The 21,679-nt window shown below is 43.1% G+C and overlaps 1 long non-coding RNA gene across 23 annotated transcripts in view; it reads right to left on the bottom strand.

The window, feature by feature from the left end:
* Positions 1-11,458, bottom strand: part of LOC148474877 (uncharacterized) — a 40,436-nt gene extending 28,978 nt beyond the window's left edge. For 17 of the 23 annotated variants that reach the window (XR_015872835.1, XR_015872843.1, XR_015872841.1 and 14 more), the window contains exons 1-5: positions 11,311-11,458; positions 6,740-6,958; positions 5,012-5,244; positions 2,497-2,738; positions 181-413 (exon numbers count right to left, since the gene is read on the bottom strand). This is a non-coding gene — a long non-coding RNA (uncharacterized LOC148474877). Of the gene's footprint in view, positions 1-180; positions 414-2,496; positions 2,739-5,011; positions 5,245-5,457; positions 5,556-6,739; positions 6,959-11,267 lie in introns of those variants that run through there. The other 6 variants (XR_015872825.1, XR_015872822.1, XR_015872831.1 and 3 more) reach the window with 6 other exon arrangements.
* Positions 11,459-21,679: the final 10,221 nt, after the last annotated feature.

Here is a 21,679-nt window from a genome sequence, read left to right as displayed (position 1 = left end):
ATGCAATAATGCATACTATTAAGATACTAAAAGCAAGCATCCATACTATATAATGCCACTCCATACGGTGCCTTACGGAACAGCACTACAAAGCAAGATGCTATACTAACAGTTTTAAGAACAATTACACTAGGTTAAATGCAATAATGCAAACTATTAAGATATTAAAGCAAGCATTACCTGGGCATGGAAATTCGTAAGAATCTTGTCTGGTAGCTTTAGAAACTCAATAGTCTGCAGCACTGTATCCTGATGGCCTCTTGATATGGCCACACACAAACCAGTCTATAATATCCACCATGTTTGAAGACACCAGTTTCCTCTTGTAACATTGAAGCAAACCATTTTCTTTCACGTATCCAACACCCTCAATGTTCATTAGAGTAGCTGCTCAAGTGAGAAGTGCAAAAATTCTAGGAAGTAAAGAAAATGTATACTCAAAGCAAACCTGCCAACTGTAAATAGGGACAATGAGAGGCATAAAGGTTACAATCAACAATAAACTATGAAGACATTAAAAAAAATGAAAGAAGGATATGAGAGTGATAGCCACAAAGCACCATACTGTATGATGACAATGTCGCACGGCACCTTACGGCACAACACCACACAGCACAGCACCTCACAGCATCTCTCAGCATGACGAAGATATACAGAACTGGAGTCTTAGCCGTGAAGGTCTGCAACCGTTCGTAGCGGAACTCAGTCCTGGAACCAACTACTGGGAACGCAGACTAACACTGCTATAGAGACTCAATGCTGCATAGACCGGAACCATCGAATCGCAACATTTGAGAGAAAAGAAGAAGACATTAAACAAAAAGAAAGAAGGATATGAGAGTGACAGCCACAAAGCACCATACAGTATGATGACATATCGCACGGCACCTTACGGCACAACACCACACAGCACAGCACCTCACAGCATCTCTCAGCATGATGAAGATATACAGAACTGGAGTCTAAGTCATGAAGGTCTGCAACCGTTCGTAGTGGAACTCAGTCCTGGAACCAACTACTGGGAACGCAGACTAACACTGCTATAGAGACTCAATGCTGCATAGACCGGAACCATCGAATCGCAACATTTGAGAGAAAAGAAGAAGACATTAAACAAAAAGAAAGAAGGATATGAGAGTGACAGCCACAAAGCACCATACTGTATGATGACATGTCGCACGGCACCTTACGGCACAACACCACACAGCACAGCACCTCACAGCATCTCTCAGCATGATGAAGATATACAGAACTGGAGTCTTAGCCGTGAAGGTCTGCAACCGTTCGTAGCGGAACTCAGTCCTGGAACCAACTACTGGGAACGCAGACTAACACTGCTATAGAGACTCAATGCTGCATAGACCGGAACCATTGAATCGCAACATTTGAGAGAAAAGAAGAAGACATTAAACAAAAAGAAGGATATGAGAGTGACAGCCACAAAGCACCATACTGTATGATGACATGTCGCACGGCACCTTACGGCACAACACCACACAGCACAGCACCTCACAGCATCTCTCAGCATGACGAAGATATACAGAACTGGAGTCTTAGCCGTGATGGTCTGCAACCGTTCGTAGTGGAACTCAGTCCTGGAACCAACTACTGGGAACGCAGACTAACACTGCTATAGAGACTCAATGCTGCATAGACCGGAACCATCGAATCGCAACATTTGAGAGAAAAGAAAAAGACATTAAACAAAAAGAAAGGATATGAGAGTGAGCCACAAAGCACCATACTGTATGATGACATGTCGCACGGCACCTTACGGCACAACACCACACAGCACAGCACCTCACAGCATCTCTCAGCATGATGAAGATATACAGAACTGGAGTCTTAGCCGTGAAGGTCTGCAACCGTTCGTAGCGGAACTCAGTCCTGGAACCAACTACTGGGAACGCAGACTAACACTGCTATAGAGACTCAATGCTGCATAGATCGGAACCATCGAATCGCAACATTTGAGAGAAAAAAAGACATTAAACAAAAAGAAAGAAGGATATGAGAGTGACAGCCACAAAGCACCATACTGTATGATGACAATGTCGCACGGCACCTTACGGCACAACACCACACAGCACAGCACCTCACAGCATCTCTCAGCATGATGAAGATATACAGAACTGGAGTCTTAGCCGTGAAGGTCTGCAACCGTTCGTAGCGGAACTCAGTCCTGGAACCAACTACTGGGAACGCAGACTAACACTGCTATAGAGACTCAATGCTGCATAGACCGGAACCATCGAATCGCAACATTTGAGAGAAAAGAAGAAGACATTAAACAAAAAGAAAGAAGGATATGAGAGTGACAACCACAAAGCACCATACTGTATGATGACATGTCGCACGGCACCTTACGCCACAGCACCTCACAGCATAAAGCCAAAGCAGTTTTATAGAGAATGAAAATAGTTTGTATTGTTGGATGCAACCTTTGAAGATATTAAAGCAAGCCAATTACTTTAAATGAATACAGGATATCATTACCTCTGGATAGTCGTCAGTAAGCATCTTGTCTGGTAGCTTCATAGGCTCAATAGTCTGCAGCACTGTATCCTGATAAACTCGTGTAATGTCCACCACAAAGCCATCTATAATATCCAAGCTGTTTGAAGACACTGGTTTCCGCTTGTACCACTGCCAATGGATGAAGCAAATCATTTTCTTTCAGGTATCCAAAAACCTCAATGTTCATTAGCGTAGCTGCTGGAATGAGAAGTGCAGTAATTCTAGGAGGTTAAGAAAGTTTCTACTGAAAATATAACACTGCCAATTGTAAATAATTGGTACAACACCCTACAGGCAGGAAATATACAGCATTATGACATGCCACACCATACTAAGTTTTAGGGGCAATAAATATAGTTTGTATTTCTTAAGTGTAACCTATTAATATATTACCTAAAAGCAAGCGGGATATGCTACTAACAGGAAGCAACCATACTATATAATGCCACTCCATACGGAACAGCACCACATAGCATGATGCTATACTAACAGTTAAGGACAATTAAACTAGGTTAAATTCAATAACGTATACTATTATGATTATAACTAAAAGCAACCATACTTTATAATGCCACTCCATACGGTGCCTTATGGAACAGCACTACACAGCATGATGCTATACTAACCGTTTGTAGGACAATTGAACTAGGTTAAATGCAATAATGCATACTATTAAGATTATAACTAAAACCAACCATAGTTTATAATGCCACTCCATACGCTGCCTAAAGGTGCGTATCCACTACCAGACATGGAAATGACAGCACGATTACGACATTGTAATCGTGATGTCGTTTCCATGTCTGTAATGTGCTACACTGAACGTTCAGTGTAGCACACACATTCATCATCGCCGTACATGCGGAACCTGACGTGATTGTCAGGTTGACCAGCATGTACGGGCGATGATAGATGTCGGAACCGACCTGCGGGCGCAAGCATCGCTGGTAGTTTGACCAAAATGTGCCCGATACATGTGCGATTTAAATTGCAATGTGGATACGCACCATTACGGAACAGCACCACATATGCTGTACTAACAGTTTTAATGACACAAACTAGGTTAAATGCAATAATGCATACTATTAAAAATACTAATTAAGAGCAACCATACTTTAGTGCTGTTGGAGTGGCATTATAAACAGCATGATGCTATTTAAACTTTTAAGGACAATTACACTAGGTTAAATGCAATAATGCAAACTATTAAGATACTAAAAGCAAGCAAAATATTCTACAGGAAGCATCTATACTATATAATGCCACTCCATACGGTGCCTTACGGAACAGCACTACACAGCATGATGCTATACTAACAGTTGGTAGAACAATTACACTAGGTTAAATGCAATAATGCATACTATTAAGATACTAAAAGCAAGCATCCATACTATATAATGCCACTCCATACGGTGCCTTACGGAAAAGCACTACAAAGCAAGATGCTATACTAACAGTTGGTAGAACAATTACACTAGGTTAAATGCAATAATGCATACTATTAAGATACTAAAAGCAAGCATCCATACTATATAATGCCACTCCATACGGTGCCTTACGGAACAGCACTACAAAGCAAGATGCTATACTAACAGTTGGTAGAACAATTACACTAGGTTAAATGCAATAATAATCCATACTATTAAGATACTAAAAGGAAGCATCCATACTATATAATGCCACTCCATACGGTGCCTTACGGAACAGCACTACAAAGCAAGATGCTATACTAACAGTTGGTAGAACAATTACACTAGGTTAAATGCAATAATAATCCATACTATTAAGATACTAAAAGGAAGCATCCATACTATATAATGCCACTCCATACGGTGCCTTACGGAACAGCACTACACAGCATGATGCTATACTAACAGTTTTAAGAACAATTACACTAGGTTAAATGCAATAATGCAAACTATTAAGATACTAAAAGCAAGCATCCATACTATATAATGCCACTCCATACGGTGCCTTACGGAACAGCACTACACAGCATGATGCTATACTAACAGTTGGTAGAACAATTACACTAGGTTAAATGCAATAATGCATACTATTAAGATACTAAAAGCAAGCATCCATACTATATAATGCCACTCCATACGGTGCCTTACGGAACAGCACTACAAAGCAAGATGCTATACTAACAGTTGGTAGAACAATTACACTAGGTTAAATGCAATAATGCATACTATTAAGATACTAAAAGCAAGCATCCATACTATATAATGCCACTCCATACGGTGCCTTACGGAACAGCACTACACAGCATGATGCTATACTAACAGTTTTAAGAACAATTACACTAGGTTAAATGCAATAATGCAAACTAAGATACTAAAAGCAAGCATCCATACTATATAATGCCACTCCATACGGTGCCTTACGGAACAGCACTACACAGCATGATGCTATACTAACAGTTGGAAGAACAATTACACTAGGTTAAATGCAATAATGCAAACTATTAAGATATTAAAGCAAGCATTACCTGGGCATGGAAATTCGTAAGAATCTTGTCTGGTAGCTTTAGAAACTCAATAGTCTGCAGCACTGTATCCTGATGGCCTCTTGATATGGCCACACACAAACCAGTCTATAATATCCACCATGTTTGAAGACACCAGTTTCCTCTTGTAACATTGAAGCAAACCATTTTCTTTCACGTATCCAACACCCTCAATGTTCATTAGAGTAGCTGCTCAAGTGAGAAGTGCAGAAATTCTAGGAAGTAAAGAAAATGTATACTCAAAACAAGCCTGCCAACTGTAAATAGGGACAATGAGAGACATAAAGGTTACAATCAACAATAAACTATGAAGACATTAAAAAAAATGAAAGAAGGATATGAGAGTGACAGCCACAAAGCACCATACTGTATGATGACAATGTCGCACGGCACCTTACGGCACAACACCACACAGCACAGCACCTCACAGCATCTCTCAGCATGACGAAGATATACAGAACTGGAGTCTTAGCCGTGAAGGTCTGCAACCGTTCGTAGCGGAACTCAGTCCTGGAACCAACTACTGGGAACGCAGACTAACACTGCTATAGAGACTCAATGCTGCATAGACCGGAACCATCGAATCGCAACATTTGAGAGAAAAGAAGAAGACATTAAACAAAAAGAAAGAAGGATATGAGAGTGACAGCCACAAAGCACCATACAGTATGATGACATGTCGCACGGCACCTTACGGCACAACACCACACAGCACCTCACAGCATCTCTCAGCATGATGAAGATATACAGAACTGGAGTCTTAGCCGTGAAGGTCTGCAACCGTTCGTAGCGGAACTCAGTCCTGGAACTAACTACTGGGAAGGCAGACTAACACTGCTATAGAGACTCAATGCTGCATAGACCGGAACCATCGAATCGCAACATTTGAGAGAAAAGAAGAAGACATTAAATAAAAAGAAAGAAGGATATGAGTGTGACAGCCACAAAGCACCATACTGTATGATGACATGTCGCACGGCACCTTACGGCACAACACCACACAGCACAGCACCTCACAGCATCTCTCAGCATGATGAAGATATACAGAACTGGAGTCTTAGCCGTGAAGGTCTGCAACCGTTCGTAGCGGAACTCAGTCCTGGAACCAACTACTGGGAACGCAGGCTAACACTGCAATAGAGACTCAATGCTGCATAGACCGGAACCATCGAATCGCAACATTTGAGAAAAAAGAAGAAGACATTAAACAAAAAGAAAGAAGGATATGAGAGTGACAGCCACAAAGCACCATACTGTATGATGACATGTCGCACGGCACCTTACGGCACAACACCACACAGCACAGCACCTCACAGCATCTCTCAGCATGACGAAGATATACAGAACTGGAGTCTTAGCCGTGATGGTCTGCAACCGTTCGTAGTGGAACTCAGTCCTGGAACCAACTACTAGGAACGCAGACTAACACTGCTATAGAGACTCAATGCTGCATAGACCGGAACCATCGAATTGCAACATTTGAGAGAAAAGAAGAAGACATTAAACAAAAAGAAAGAAGGATATGAGAGTGACAACCACAAAGCACCATACTGTAGGATGACATGTCGCACGGCACCTTACGGCACAACACCTCACAGCATAAAGCCAAAGCAGTTTTATAGAGAATGAAAATAGTTTGTATTGTTGGATGCAACCTATTAAGATATTAAAGCAAGCCAATTACTTTAAATGAATACAGGATATCATTACCTCTAGATAGTCGTCAGTAAGCATCTTGTCTGGTAGCTTCATAGGCTCAATAGTCTGCAGCACTGTATCCTGATAAACTCGTGTAATGTCCACCACAAAGCCATCTATAATATCCAAGCTGTTTGAAGACACTGGTTTCCGCTTGTACCACTGCCAATGGATGAAGCAAATCATTTTCTTTCAGGTATCCAGAAACCTCAATGTTCATTAGAGTAGCTGCTGGAATGAGAAGTGCAGTAATTGTAGGAGGTAAAGAAAGTTTCTACTGAAAATATAACACTGCCAATTGTAAATAATTGGTACAACACCCTACAGGCAGGAAATATACAGCATTATGACATGCCACACCATACTAAGTTTTAGGGGGACACATCCCCCCTCCCCAGCAGCCTCAGTGGCCTTATAGCAGACCTCACCTGCTCCCTGGCCCCCCGCGCCACTCAGTGCAGCCCTTGAAAATAGCGCTGCTGTCGCGCGCGAGTAAATCGAAGCTCGCGGACTGTGCGCTTTAATTGGCTCATGACCAGCGCCTATTTGGTTGACAGCAGTGCTTTTAGCAATGCATGCAGGGCGTGTGGGCCGTGTCACCGGAGACGCGCTGTGCCGTGGCCAATCCCTGACAGGAAATGGCAGCGGCACACCACATCCCCAGGGATCAGTTTTTTTTTTCTCTTTTCTTTTTTTTTTTTTTTTTTTAAGAGTCCTCAGCCCTTAATACGGGGTAGAATATGCGCTATATCGCGTGTTTGCGATCACTGGACGATGTCTATTGTGTAGGCACCTTAAGAAATTTACGTCCAGTGAATAACCTGAAATGGTACAAAGGTAAAATCTAAACAGCAAAATATACAAGGAGAGGGAAAGAAGTTTGTATATTGTGCACATTAAAGAAAAATGTACCTTTATTGATTATGTTAAATATATGACTAAAAAGGAAAACCATGGCAAAATGTGTTTAAAATATAGTTCAAGAATAAGTGCATAAAAATTAAATGTATATTAAAAAAACAATTACATATAAAAACCAGTGCCTCTATTGTGTCTTATAGAGATAGATATATGGCTTTGTTGTGATGCATTTGTACATAACATTAATGTTTGTTTACTAGTGGTAACCTTGGTGATGGCAACATATCAGGATGCGTTTACATCATGTCTCAGACGGAGAATTTCTGTTTACTATTCCGAGTGACAAACCTTTTGCCATATACATTTTACCAAGTGAGGGCACCGGCAGCAGCTACAGTCAGCTATTTGAAGTGCCAGACCATTGGTTATTTTTATTATATTGGAGTAGACACCCTGGAGTGAGTACTCCTGTCTGGGCACACAGCAAACATATTTTGGAAAACACGTTCATCTCTCTATACAATATTATAGATGAGAGAAGTTTTAAATTCTGTTTGTTTAGAACCATATTTCTATCTACAGCCTGTATTTCGTTGCGTCGAAGAGAAACGCCCCGGGTCCATGACCCTGCTTTATAACAGAGGTTTTCCTGGGTGCAACCTAGGTAGCCTCTAGTGTGAATGCATCCAACCCAGGTTTTTAGAAAACCTTCTCATTGGCTGCTCCATGCACCTGGAATTTAAGTGTGTATTATTTTTTGGCTTAACTTTTTTTTATGTGAAAATTTTGTCTTTGTATAGATCGCAATCTTCTAGAGGCTATAGTCACAATTTTCTTATAATGTAAACTTATTGGTGTTCACTAAAAAAAAATGGAAATAAACTGGTATTTACTGTAAAAATGCAAATTTTTATATTACGTCATTACTGTGAACAAAAAAAAAATATGTATCCCCTTTAAAACCACATCAAATTCCAGGGTGGACCTAGGTGTGAGCGTATTCGACCCTGGAATTTCCCAGGTCTCAGGTGTAGTGTGAAAGGGGGTCTCAAGCAAAAACCCGGGCTATTGTCGAGGTGAAAAACCTGGGTCTGAGCAGGGAAATTCCTGGGTCGTATGTCTGAAAGTGGTAATAGAGATATTGCCTGTTCAAGTAAACGGGCGACAGATCTATCACTGTGCAAATGTATCACATCTGTGATTCACGTTAGTTAATTTCAGTACTGCAGATATGAACCTTTATATCATTCCATTGGTTAATGCTAATAAAGTGATCTGTGCAGCAAAATGGGGGAGATGTATTAAGCCCAGAAGTGGTATCAGTGCACCCAGATCGGGGGTCTGGGTGGTAAATGATGGGCACTATGCACCCGTCATTATCGGCGCTGCTATCTACAAGATAGCAGCGCCGATAGCCTGGGCCATGTATGAATGATCAGTTAGGCCGGCCCGTTCGGCCCGCTGTAGCTATCGCTATCGACAGCTACAGCCTGGCGCTGCCCTATCCCCACAGCAGGGACAGCCTTCTCCCTGCTACGGTGGCTGCCGGCTCCGTACTGCAGGCGGGGATCTCACGATACTTGCGAAATCCCACGCATGCTCAGTGGAGCCGACCGGGACTGACAGCGCATCAGCACTAGGCTGATGCGCTGCGGTCTGTAGCGGGTAGCGCTGGAGGGGGAGTTAACTCTCCCCCTCTCCGGCTGATGAGACTTCATACATCTCATGGGATGTGCTTCCGGCTTCACCTCGGTAAAGAAGTGAAGCAGGAAGCATTATAGCGGCACATTAAGTGCCGCTATAATACTTCTACCCCAATATTTCACCATGGAAATAACTACACTGCTATATATAGTAGACTATATGCACTTGTTAACAAACAGATAATCAGCACAACAGTATTAACATTTATGGAAGATCACTGCATTTTACTAGAAAAGGATATTGATTCTTAGTAAATGACATCAGGCGATATTGAGCATAAAGCAGATTTAATAGATCTACGCCTTGTGGTGCTTCCATAATTAATGAGCATGAAATAATTTGTGCAGCATAATATCCTATTACCAATTATAGGAACAGTTATATATAATGTATACACTGGTCAGTAACGGTTAGTGTAATTTCACATAACTATGTACACGTGTAGTGACTGGTATAAGGGGGAGTATGTGTATCTGCAATACCTTAATCACTCATGTGTTCCGTATTTATAGGGTAATCCGTGTGACATGGTATTCCCATAGGTCTGAATATATATATATATATATATATAAATATCTATAAACTAGCACAGTCTGCCGGCACGCTTAGAAATAATAGTCAACTTGCTCCGGTGCACAGTATAATGATGCTATCCAGTATCCAGAAGAGATGGCACTCTGAGGCAACAGCAAGTCAAAAATCCAATGTATTTACATAAAAAGTTTTCGGTGTCTCAGCCCCGTCGTCAGGACAATATACACGTACAAACAAGCAACACTTGCCCCACCGCTATATACACCACTCATGGATCACTCGTTTTGGTACCACTAAACCACGCGAACTAAATGATAAAATTAACTGGAATAGCCTTTAGTCGTTTTGCTGTCAATAATCTCTATGTTAAGGTTAGGCCAGTAAAAGTATTTATGGACCCATAATATTTCGTTATGATATATCTCTTTATGTAGGACATGATCACACAGGGTTTCTGTATGGCTAGCAGTGGTTATGGTATATAGTATGACATTTCATGTGCTTGATGTATTTCATTTTTTTGGGGTTACACTATGTTGTCTGTCTTATAAGTGTCTTTTGTATTTATTGGTTATTGTAGGTTTACAAATTTTGTCTTGTGCCAATAGCTGCCCTGGTTCAAGTTTGGCCATGGGGACCCCCGGATCAAAGATATTGTATAAACTGAACTGGAATGCAGATGGCCGGCTGGTGGAACGCACGCTTGTGGTTTCCAGGGTTACGACAATAGCAGGTCCCAGAAGTGCGTCAGTTGCCGGTTTCGGTGGGAGGCTCCTTTGTCCGGAGCGACGGGAACAGCGGATGGCCACGAATGGGTAATATAGTGGTGGTGTAAGTGTTGCTTGTTTGTACGTGCAATATTGTCCTGAGACCCCGAAAACGTTTGCTGTAAATACATTGGATTTTTGACTTGCTGTTGCCTCCGAGTGCCATCTCTTCTGGATACTGGATAGCATCATTATACTGTGCACCGGAGCAAGCTGTCTATTATTTCTAAGAGTGCCGGCAGACTGTGCTAGTTTTGTATTTGTGCTGAGTACTGGTGTTCTCATCTGCACCTGTTGCAAGGCACCATAGTGAGATCTGACCATTGGATTCTTTTTGGGACTTTACCTACACTAAATTATATTACTCCTTTGTTTTTATTTATGAGTAATTTATTTGGGGTTGTTATTCACTTATCAGTATACAATGGACCCAGCTAGAGATGCAGGTCAAGGCCAGGATCCGACGGGAAGCTTTGCTATACTGACACCACTGGGTAAAACATTTAGTTTTTCTCAAGCTGAAATTGAAAGTATTCTATCTAAAGAGACTGTGGCTACTTCTGACCCAACATTACATACAAAATATATTTTTTTCCAGTTGTGGAAACTCAAACGTCGTGAAATTGTTTTATTACATAGCGTGTGTGTATATATATCCCCCACCGCAGCGGTACCTGCAGCCTGTGCTCATCTTCCGCCCCACCACAATAGGCTTACTTGTCCGACTTGATGAAGGCCGACGGCGGATCACATCCATGTCAGTCTCCCCAGCACAGGCTCCAACACGGCCGGGTCTCCTCCTCCGCCAGGCGCCGCTTCCGAGATTGTACGTCACTTCCGGGTAGCTGGGCACGAGAGCGGCTTCTCTTCATCACGACAGTGGAAAAAAAAAAAAGCGCGCGCGCGCCACGCGGCTATTTGTACCGTTCTCCCCCTCTGACGTCACGCGCTGGGGGCGGTCTCACAGGCAACGTAACACGCGCAAAGACCGGGAGGAGAGGTAACCGCCCACTCCTGCACAGCTGCTGCGCTGCATCCTGTCATCATAGCTCATCATGACTCGTGAGACTGTTTAAATAAGGTGCATATGAAATAGGCTGTCATGACGGGAAAGAACGTGGCATCAGTTTACAATAAGCCTGTTTCATATGCACCTTATTTAAAGAATCACTGGTTACAAGACCTCCGTGGTTTCCAGCTTATCTGTAGAGTGTGGAACTTATACAATGGTGCGAATAGTATCATTTGTTGCATTTATTTGTTATATTGTATCTTCTCCCAGCATACATACCATCAGCAGAGTGGATCAGTCATATATGGACAAAGAATTTTTTTTTTCCACATAGATCATGCAAGCTACAATATTATAACTATATAGAGATATTTTATATATATTATTATTATTATTATTATCCTTTATTTATATGGCGCCACAAGGGTTCCGCAGCGCCTGACAAAGTACAGAAACAAATGAGCACACAAGACAACAGCTATTAACAGTACAGACAATGCAGTGCAAGTACATGATTTGTATACATTGCTGCATAACACCTAAATAAGCAGCAGGGTGTCAGTAATCAGTTTTAGGTGCCATTGTGAATGAAAGTAAAAGTAAGGCAAGAAGAAGCCCGTGAGGAAAGAGGGCCCTGCTCGCGAGAGCTTACATTCTGAGGGGAGGGTAAGACAAACAGGGGTGACACAGATGGGCTAGATAGTGAGGAAGGAGCATAGAGTAGTGGGTTAGGATGAGCGCTGGAAAGCATTGAGGAAGAAATGGGTCTTGATGGCCCATTTGAAGATTAAGAGCCAGGAAGCCAAGTGATGGAGGAATTTTGCAGGAGCAGTGGTGTCAGAGGGGTAAATCCAGGGTTTGGTGATGGCTATATGTATATGTGCAATATTTATTATGGTTTTGTTAATTTAATATGATATGAAAGTACGGTATGTCTTTTTAATGAGTAAAATGTATTTATATCTGATTTTTTTCTGGTGTATGATGTGAACGTGCAGCCACTTTCTGTTGTTCCGAGAAGTGCAGCACTGACCAGTTCGCCCAATCGGCTGCATATACTGTTCATGGTGCTCCAGCAGCAATCCTGGTTGCACAGTGCTGTTCAAGGCACCCTGCTGGCCAGGAGCAAGGGATGGTGCCGCCCACAGAGGGCCTGATTCAGAACCGGACGCTCTGACCAGAGCGCTCGCTCTGAATCAGGGCCCTCCTCCATGAAAATGGAGCGTCCTCCTGGACGCTCGTATAGCTGTGGGTGACCACCCACAGCTATAGCGAGCGTCCATGATGATGGTCGCGATGGTCAAGACCCTGCGGTAGGGTCTCGCTGCCGCAAGCCCTGGAGTGATTTTGGCTCTATCAGACAAAATCACTCCCACTGACATCACTAGTAATGTCAGTGGGGCCGGCTTCAGACGCCTCCGTCTTGCCGCCACGCCCCGGCACGCCCACCAAAGGGGGCGTGCTGTCAATCAACATTGACAGCACGCCCCCTTTGGTGCGAGACCCGGAGCGACAGCTTGGCTGTCGCAGTCTGGGTCTCGCGCATGCACACGACGGAGCTCCCTCCGTCGTGCGCATGCGCAGTGGGGCAACATCGATCCGTTTGCGAGCGTCCTTTGCTCGCAAACGGGTCTGAATGAGCCCCTATCCTCTGTGCGGCTGCAGCAGTTGGCCATAACTTGTTACGGCCCTGCCTCTGTGTCTCCAGCCTAATGCAACCCATTTTAACCACTTAACTGACAAATTCTTTTTCCAAAAACAGCTCCAAAATTGTCGGTTTCTTTTATGATTGAATTAGGTCAAGAACATAATTTTAAACTTATCCATCACTATTTTATATTAAAAAAAATATTTTTTTAAAAGACAGTATACCATAAAAAATAGCAATTTGTATGTTATACTGCAGTGATGGCCATTGACAGCTGTACCATCGATGGTTCAACCATCGTTAAAAGCCATCAATTGTTTAGCGATTGGTCGAGGAAATCTGTGTAGACCACAACTGCCGATGTATCAGAAACATCGATTGAGGTTTGCCATCGATGGTGTAACATTGATGGCCACCAGCAATGGCAAACCACTTGTTTTCAGTCAGACCATCGATGGTTTACAACCCATCGATGGTCAGTTGACATTCCAAATCAGAGGCTCTGCGATATCTATCGATTATTTATATTTATATATATATATATATATATATATATATATAAAAATAGAAATAATCGATAGATATCGCAGAGTGTATATATATATATATACACACACACATATATATATATATATATACACATATATATGTATATATTCACACATGTATATATATATACACATATATATACCACTCCTTATATTCAGTCTAGGGGCAGCTGGGGCTGTTTGCAGCTGGGGTTAAAAGCACCAAGTGTTAAATGCACAAAGTGTGATTACATAACAGTAAATCAAACAATTATCCTGCATGAATATGGACTAATCATCTGTTTATTTCATTTCATCCCTCAGGTACGTGACTGTCCCATCCTGCTTATTGCACCTATATTCTGCATAGAACTTCATGCTTGCAATTGTGTGTGGATTTAATGTACATGACTGTCTCTCTTGCATAGATTTTTGTTTTATTTTTTTTCCTGTATAGTCTGTATTGGTCAGTGAAGCATAGTTTATGGTATATATCTGGCCTGGTTTATGCTCCAACTCAGAGCAAGTTAGCTCCTTTGATCAGCAAACCAATTGAGTCAGCTGTAGCCTGTCCTAATCAAGGGATACCACTCAAATTAATCAAACAGTTGAACAAACATTGACCAACATCTAAGGTAATTTCAGATTAAGAAAGTGATTGCGATAAAATTTGTCTAAAAATAACAAACCTAAAACTCACCATGTACTACACATTTCTTTTTATCAACTCCCTCCTTTGTATTTTCTCTAAGGATATAACATCCCTAACTCTCCCTGCATCTCCCCTCTCTGGGCACACTGCCGCCCTATTGAGTCACTCACCTCCTCTAAAATCTAATGACCTTTCTTTTCATCAAAAATTGACAATTACAGCCTCATTGTGTCACTATAAAAAAACTTTTACAGACGTACAACTATATCTACTTCTCCATCCTCCTGCTTTTATTATCTGGTGACATATCACCAAATCCAGGCCCCACACACATACAGCAGATTTACTATGGAATAAATATCCTGCAAACCTCACGTCTCCCATCACCCTCCAAATCAATAAATGGGCCTATTATAATTCACAATTGATCGCAACTTATTATTATTTTACATCTGAACATCTCTTTACAATAACTACTATCTCCAATTTCTACATTTATCTGAGACTGCTGGTTCACACGTTAACCAAACTCTCTAAATAGCCCTTCATGAAGTAGCTTCAGCTACCCGTCAGACTTCACGTAAACTGATATAACAGCCATGGCTTTCCACAGACACCTACAAAAACTGCCTCTTAAAGTAGAATGTCAGTGGCATAAATCTTAATTCAAATGACTTCCTCACATACTGTAAAATAGGAATCCAGCCATCTGTTATCGTAACCCTCTGTCCCATGCTCACTGTCTACCCCATCTGTCTCACCCCTGTATGTCTGCCCATCCCCTTTAGAATGTAAGCTCTCACGAGCAGGGCCCTCTATCCTCTTGTGCTTATCCTTTCTTTACTTATACTATCTGCTCTATACTCAAAAGCACCTAACCCGTGACTTTTGCCATCCTGCTTCTGTTGCAGCAGTGTTTATATACCATATACTTGTCTTGTAGTGTCTTAAACTGTATGACACTGTTTTCTTGTTCTGCTCAACTGTTTATATACTATGTTTATGTACTATGTAAGGCGCTGCGGAACCCTTGTGGCGCCATATAAATAAAGGATAATAATATATATATATATATATATATATATACATACATAGTCAGGTCCATAAATATTGGGACATTGACAGAATTTTCATATTTTGTCCTCTATTCACCACCACAATGGCTTTGAAATGAAACAAACGATGTGATTTAACTGCAGACTTTCAGATTTAATTTGAGGGTAATTACATCCAAATCAGGGGAACGGTGTAGGAATTACAACGGTTTCTATATGTGCCTCCCACTTTTTAAGGGGCCAAAAGTAATGGGACAAACAAAACAATCCTAAATCTAACTTTCACTTTTTAATACTTTGTTGCAAATCCTTTGCAGGCAATTACAGCCTGAAGTCTGGAACGCATAGACAGGGCCGCCATCAGGGGGGGACTGCCGGTACTGGAGTACCGGGCCCAGACACTCGGGGGGCCCGCCCAGCGCCTGCTACATACTGCCCACCGCTACTAACCCCCTGGCCGCAAGTGGCACAGTGACAGGCCTGGCGGCATCCTCTACAATGCACCTGGCCCCGCCGCCGCACATTAGTCAGAGTTAAGTGACTTGTGAGTCACCTCAACCAGCCGGGCCCAGCAGCCATCCTCCCGCTCCGCCTCCCACCTTACTGGATTGCCCAAACAGCAGTCAATAAAGTTTTAAAAATTTCCCTGAAGTCGGCGTGCGTGACATCACGCTGCGCAACGCTAATGACAGAGGAGCTGCAGAGAGCGAGTGATGCGAGGACTGAGGAGCCGCCCGGAGCTTGATACTGGCAGAGGAAGTATGGAGCGAGCAAGGTAAGTTAAAGTGTGTGTGGACTCTGACTTAACTAAAACATGCACAGTATATATATATATATATATATATTATTGTGTATAGATACGGTAGCGGGGGAAGGGGGGTTGTGGGAAGTGGTGGGGGTTTGTGAAGGTTGAGGGGGGCCCTGCTTGTAATGACAGTCCCGGGCCCCACAATTTCTGACGGCAGCCCTGCGCATAGACATCACCAGACGCTTGGTTTCATCCCTGGTGATGCTCTGCCAGGCCTCTACTGCAACTGTCTTCAGTTCCTGCTTGTTCTTGGGGCATTTTCCCTTCAGTTTTGTCTTCATCAAGTGAAATGCATGCTCAATCGGATTCAGGTCAGGGGATTGACTTGGCCATTGCATAATATTCCACTTTTTAGCCTTAAAAAACTCTTTGGTTGCTTTTGCAGTATGCTTCGGGTCACTGTCCATCTGCACTGTGAAGCACTGTCCAATGAGTTCTGAAGCATTTGACTGAATATGAGCATATAATATTGCCAGAAACACTTCAGAATTCATTCTGCTGCTTTTGTCAGCAGTCATATCATCAATAAATACAAGGGAACCAGTTCCATTGGCAGCCACCACCATGCTTCACTGATGAGGTGGTATGTTTTGGATCATGAGCAGTTCCTTTCCTTCTCTTCTCTTCCCATCACTCTGGTACAAGTTGATCTTTGTCTCATCTGTCCATAGGATGTTGTTTCAGAACTGTAATGGCTTTTTTAGATGTTGTTTAGCAAACTCTAATCTGGTCTTCCTGTTTTTGTGGCTCACCAATGGTTTGCATCTTGTGGTGAACCCTCTATATTCACTCTTGTGAAGTCTTCTCTTGATTGTTGACTTTGACACATATACATCTACCTCCTGGAGAGTGTTCTTGATTTGGCCAACTGTTGTGAAGGGGTTTTTCTTCACCAGGGAAATAATTCTTCTGTCATCCACCACAGTTGTTTTCCGTGGTCTTCCAAGTCTTTTGGTGTTGCTGAGCTCTCCGGTGTGTTCTTTCTTTTTAAGAATGTTACAAACAGTTGATTTGGCCACACCTAATGTTTTTGCTATCTCTCTGATGGGTTTGTTTTGATTTTTCAGCCTAATGATGGCTTGCTTCACTGATAGTGACAGCTCTTTGGATCTCATATTGAGAGTTGACAGCAACTGATTCCAAATGCAAATGTCACACCTAGAATCAACTCCAGACCTTTTACCTGCTTAATTGATAATGAAATAACGAGGGAATAGCCCACACCTGTCCATGAAATAGCTTTTGAGTTGATAGTCCCATTACTTTTGGCCCCTTAAAAAGTGGGAGGCACATATTGAAACTGTTGTAGTTCTTACACCGTTCACCCGATTTGGATGTAATTACCCTCAAATTAAATCTGAAAGCCTGCAGTTAAAGCACATCTTGTGTGTTTCATTTCAAAACCATTGTGGTGGTGAATAGAGGCCAAAATCTGAAAGTTCTGTCAATGTCCCAATATTTATAGACCTGACATATATATTAGGGGTGAGCGGGTTCGGATTTCTGAAATCCGAACTCCCCCGATCTGAGGCCGATCCGAGTCAGGCTCGACTTTTCCCGCCTGACTCGGATCTGAAATCGAGGCAAAACGTCATCATCTCGCCTTCCGGGTCTCGCGGGTTTTGGATCCTATATAAGGTACCAGCTTCTGCGCCATTTTCTCACTCTGCTGCGGACAGTGAAGAGGGAGGGTGGGAGTTAGGGCTGGCTGGGCTGTGTAGTGTAGTGCAGTGTAGTGTTGTACTGTGCTGCGCTGTGCTGTTGTTGTCAATAGGGGCTATGTCCACTACTTCAAAGTCCATAGGGGCTGTGTCCACTCCAAAGTCTTGTGTGGTGCTGTAGTTTTGTCCAGGGGGTGCTCTGTTCTTCAGGGGTGCTCCCCCCAAGTGCAAAAAAAATAAATATTTTTTTCTGTGTTTGTGAATTGTGTGCACTGTGGCTGCACATGCATCAACAAAGGAGCAGCGCCAAGCGTACACCTGTGTCCCATAAGTAAAGGGCCAGCTGGCTCATTTCTTAAAAGGTGATGTAACCCACAAAGTGCACTAGTCTCCAACAAAAATAAAAAATTATTTTCTGTGTTTGTGTGCGCCTTAGCCGCACGTATATATCAATAAACATAAATGGAGGACCAAACTTTCTCCGATAAAAATAAAATAGGGAAAGATCAAGAACCACTTCCTCCTAGTGCTGTTGCTGCTGCTGGGAGTTGTTCATCATCCCAGAGAGGAAGTAGGAACACCACTACTTTTACTGAACAATTGACCCTCCAACAGTCCTTAGCGAGGAGGATGAAGTACGACAGCAGTCATCCTGAAGCAAAACTTATAACTGAGGCCTTGACTGCTATGTTGGTGTTAGACGTGCGTCCGGTATCCGCCATTAATGCAGTGGGACTTAGACAATTGATGGAGGTAGTGTGTCCCTGGTTCCAAATCCCATCTAGATTCCACTTCACTAGGCAGGCGATACCGAGACTGTACAGAAACGTCAGAAAAAGTGTCCTCCGTGTCCTGAAAAATGCAGTTGTACCCAATGTCAACTTAACCACGGACATGTGGACAAGTGGAACAGGGCAGACTAAGGACTATATGACTGTGACAGCCCACTGGGTAGATGTATCACCTTACGCAGCAACAACAGCAGTGTCACCAGTAGCAGCATCTCAGAAACGCCAGCTCGTTCCATGGCAGGCTACGCTGTGTATCACCGGTTTTAGTAAGAGGCACACCGCCGACAACCTCTTAGAGAAACTGAGGGAAATCATCGCCCAGTGGCCTACCCCACTTAGACTCTCCTGGGGATTTGTGATATCTGACAACGCCACCAATATTGTGCGGGCATTACATCTGGGCAAATTCCAGCACGTCCCATGTTTTGCTCACACTATAAACTTGGTGGTGCAGAATTTTCTGAAAAGCGGCAGGGGCATGCAGGAGACGCTTTGGGTGGCCCGAAAAATTTCTGGCCACTTTTGCCATTCAGTGACTGCGTGCACCTGTGTCATAAGTAAAGGGCCGGCTGGCTTGTCCGTTAAAGGGTGCTGTAACCCCCAAAGTGCACTCCAAACAAAATAAAAAATTCTTTTTTTTTCTGTCTTTGTGAAATGTGTGGGCTGTAGCCGCACCTGCATCCTCAAAGCAGCAGCGACAAGTGTGCGTCTGCATGTTAAAGGGTGGTGTAACCCCCAAAGTGTGCTCCACAAGAAATAAAAAATTCATGTTGTAGCCGCACCTGTATCCTCAAAGCAGCAGCGACAAGCATGCGTCTGTCAAAGGATTACATCGGTGACAGCATCCAAGTAGGCATGTCAGACAGTCCGTACCTGTACTGGCAGAAAAAAGATGCAATTTGGAGGCCCCTGTACAAACTGGCTCTATTTTACCTGAGTTGCCCCCCCTCCAGTGTGTACTCCGAAAGAGTGTTTAGTGCAGCCGGGAACCTTGTCAGCGAAAGGCGTAGGAGGTTGCTTCCACAAAATGTGGAGAAGATGATGTTCATAAAAATTAATTATCAACTCTTCCAGGGAGACCAGCCTCCAGAACGTACAGAGGGACCTGTGGTGGTGGATTCCAGTGGGGACGAATTAATACTCTGTGAGGATGAAGATGTACACAACACTGAAGAGGGTGAGGAATCGGTGGATGAGGAGGATGAGGATGACATCTTGCCTCCGTAGAGCCAGTTTGTGCAGGGACAGATTAATTGCCAGCTTGTATTGTGGGGGCCCAAACGAACCAATCATTTCAGCCACAATCGTGTGGCAGACCCTGGCACTGAAATGATTGGTTTGTTAAAGTGTGCATGTCCTGTTTATACAACATAAGGGTGGGTGGGAGGGCCCAAGGACAATTCCATTCTTGTACCTCTTTTTTTTTCTTTGAATTATGTACTGTTTGGGGCCTAGTTTTTCCATCTGCCATCCTGTCTGCCACTGCAGTGTCACTCCTAGATGGGCCACGTGTTTGTGCTGCCCACTCGTGTCGCTTAGCATAGTCATCCAGCTACCTCGGTGCAACCTTTTGGCCATAAAAACACTATTGTGATGTGTGAGGTGTTCAGAATAGACTGTAAATGAGTGGAAATAAAGGTTATTGAAGTTAATAATAGCATAGGAGCAGAAAAACCCACAAATTATGTGGTTTTAGCTGGTTTTATGGTTTTTTTAAAAAAAATACAGATCCAAAACACAAAACCCAGAACCCAAAACACGGAAGGGTGGTTTTGGCAAAACCAATCCAGATACAAAACACGAAGAAAGATCCAGATCTAAAACCAAAACACGAAAAGTGGCCGATGCACACCCCTAATATATACATATATATATATATATATATATATATATATATATATATAACCTTCCAATAAACAGAGGCACTCGGAGACTGATATAAATGAGTAAATTGTGTATAATGAAGTTGACACCAACATTTCGGGACCAAACGTGTCCCTTTGTCAAGGCATATAACCTTGACAAAGGGACGCGTTTGGTCCCGAAACATTGGTGTCAACTTCATTATACACGACTATCTCATTTATATCAGTCTCTGAGTGCCTGTGTTTATTTGGAAGGTTGGATGAAATTCTGTACGGAGTGCACCAGAGCAGCTGAACGCGGAGGTAGAGTGCTGGTCCTAAAGGGATATATATTATTGCCTGGCCCTTATACACACGGGCATAATTAGGGAGGAGGAGGAGCTGCAGAGGCCGGAGGGAGTGGCCCTGAACATAGCAGAGTGGCGGCTACCAGAGCCGCCGCTGCTGCTTCTTACTGAAGGGGTGGGTCCAGCTGCCCGATCACTGCTGGCCACAGTGATCGGGTCACTGTTGCTAGCCCATGGAAGTTTGCCGGGAGGGGGGTGCTGACGGTGCCTGATCACTGTGGCCAGCAGTGATCGGGACACAAAGGAGGGGGAGCCGCGGTTGTAGAGGGACCAGAAGGTCCCTCTGATATAGGCGGCAGTGGGAAGATTAACTTCACATAGCTGCCTAGTGGCCATTTCTGAATGGTCGTATCAGATACGACCATGTCAGGGAAAGCCCAGTCTGGTATGGTCATATCTGATACAACCGTGCCAGGCAAGTGGTTAAAATTGGTAGGTGGTAGGATTACTGGGATCTGCTGTGGGGCAGACATTATATCTGTCCTCTAAGCTGTGTGCCTCCCTTTAACTGCTCTTAAGTGATAGAAGTGTCACCACCAGGGGTGGACAGGCACTGTTCAGCATTTTATAATACATTTGCAGTATTCAGAGATATGTTCTGCTTTGTTTAGTAGATGTCATTGTTACCATTTTCAGTGGAGGAAATGTTATGTCTCCGCGCCTAAAGCTGGGCATCCACTATACAATTATCTGTCAGATATCTTTCCAATCTGGCTGGTT

The sequence above is a fragment of the Taudactylus pleione genome, unplaced genomic scaffold (genome assembly GCF_031769625.1).
Source record: "Taudactylus pleione unplaced genomic scaffold, aTauple2 ptg000803l, whole genome shotgun sequence".
In the NCBI taxonomy this organism is placed as follows: Eukaryota; Metazoa; Chordata; class Amphibia; order Anura; family Myobatrachidae; genus Taudactylus; species Taudactylus pleione.
Note: the sequence above shows the minus strand (reverse complement) of the source record. Positions and strands in the feature narration are given on the sequence as shown.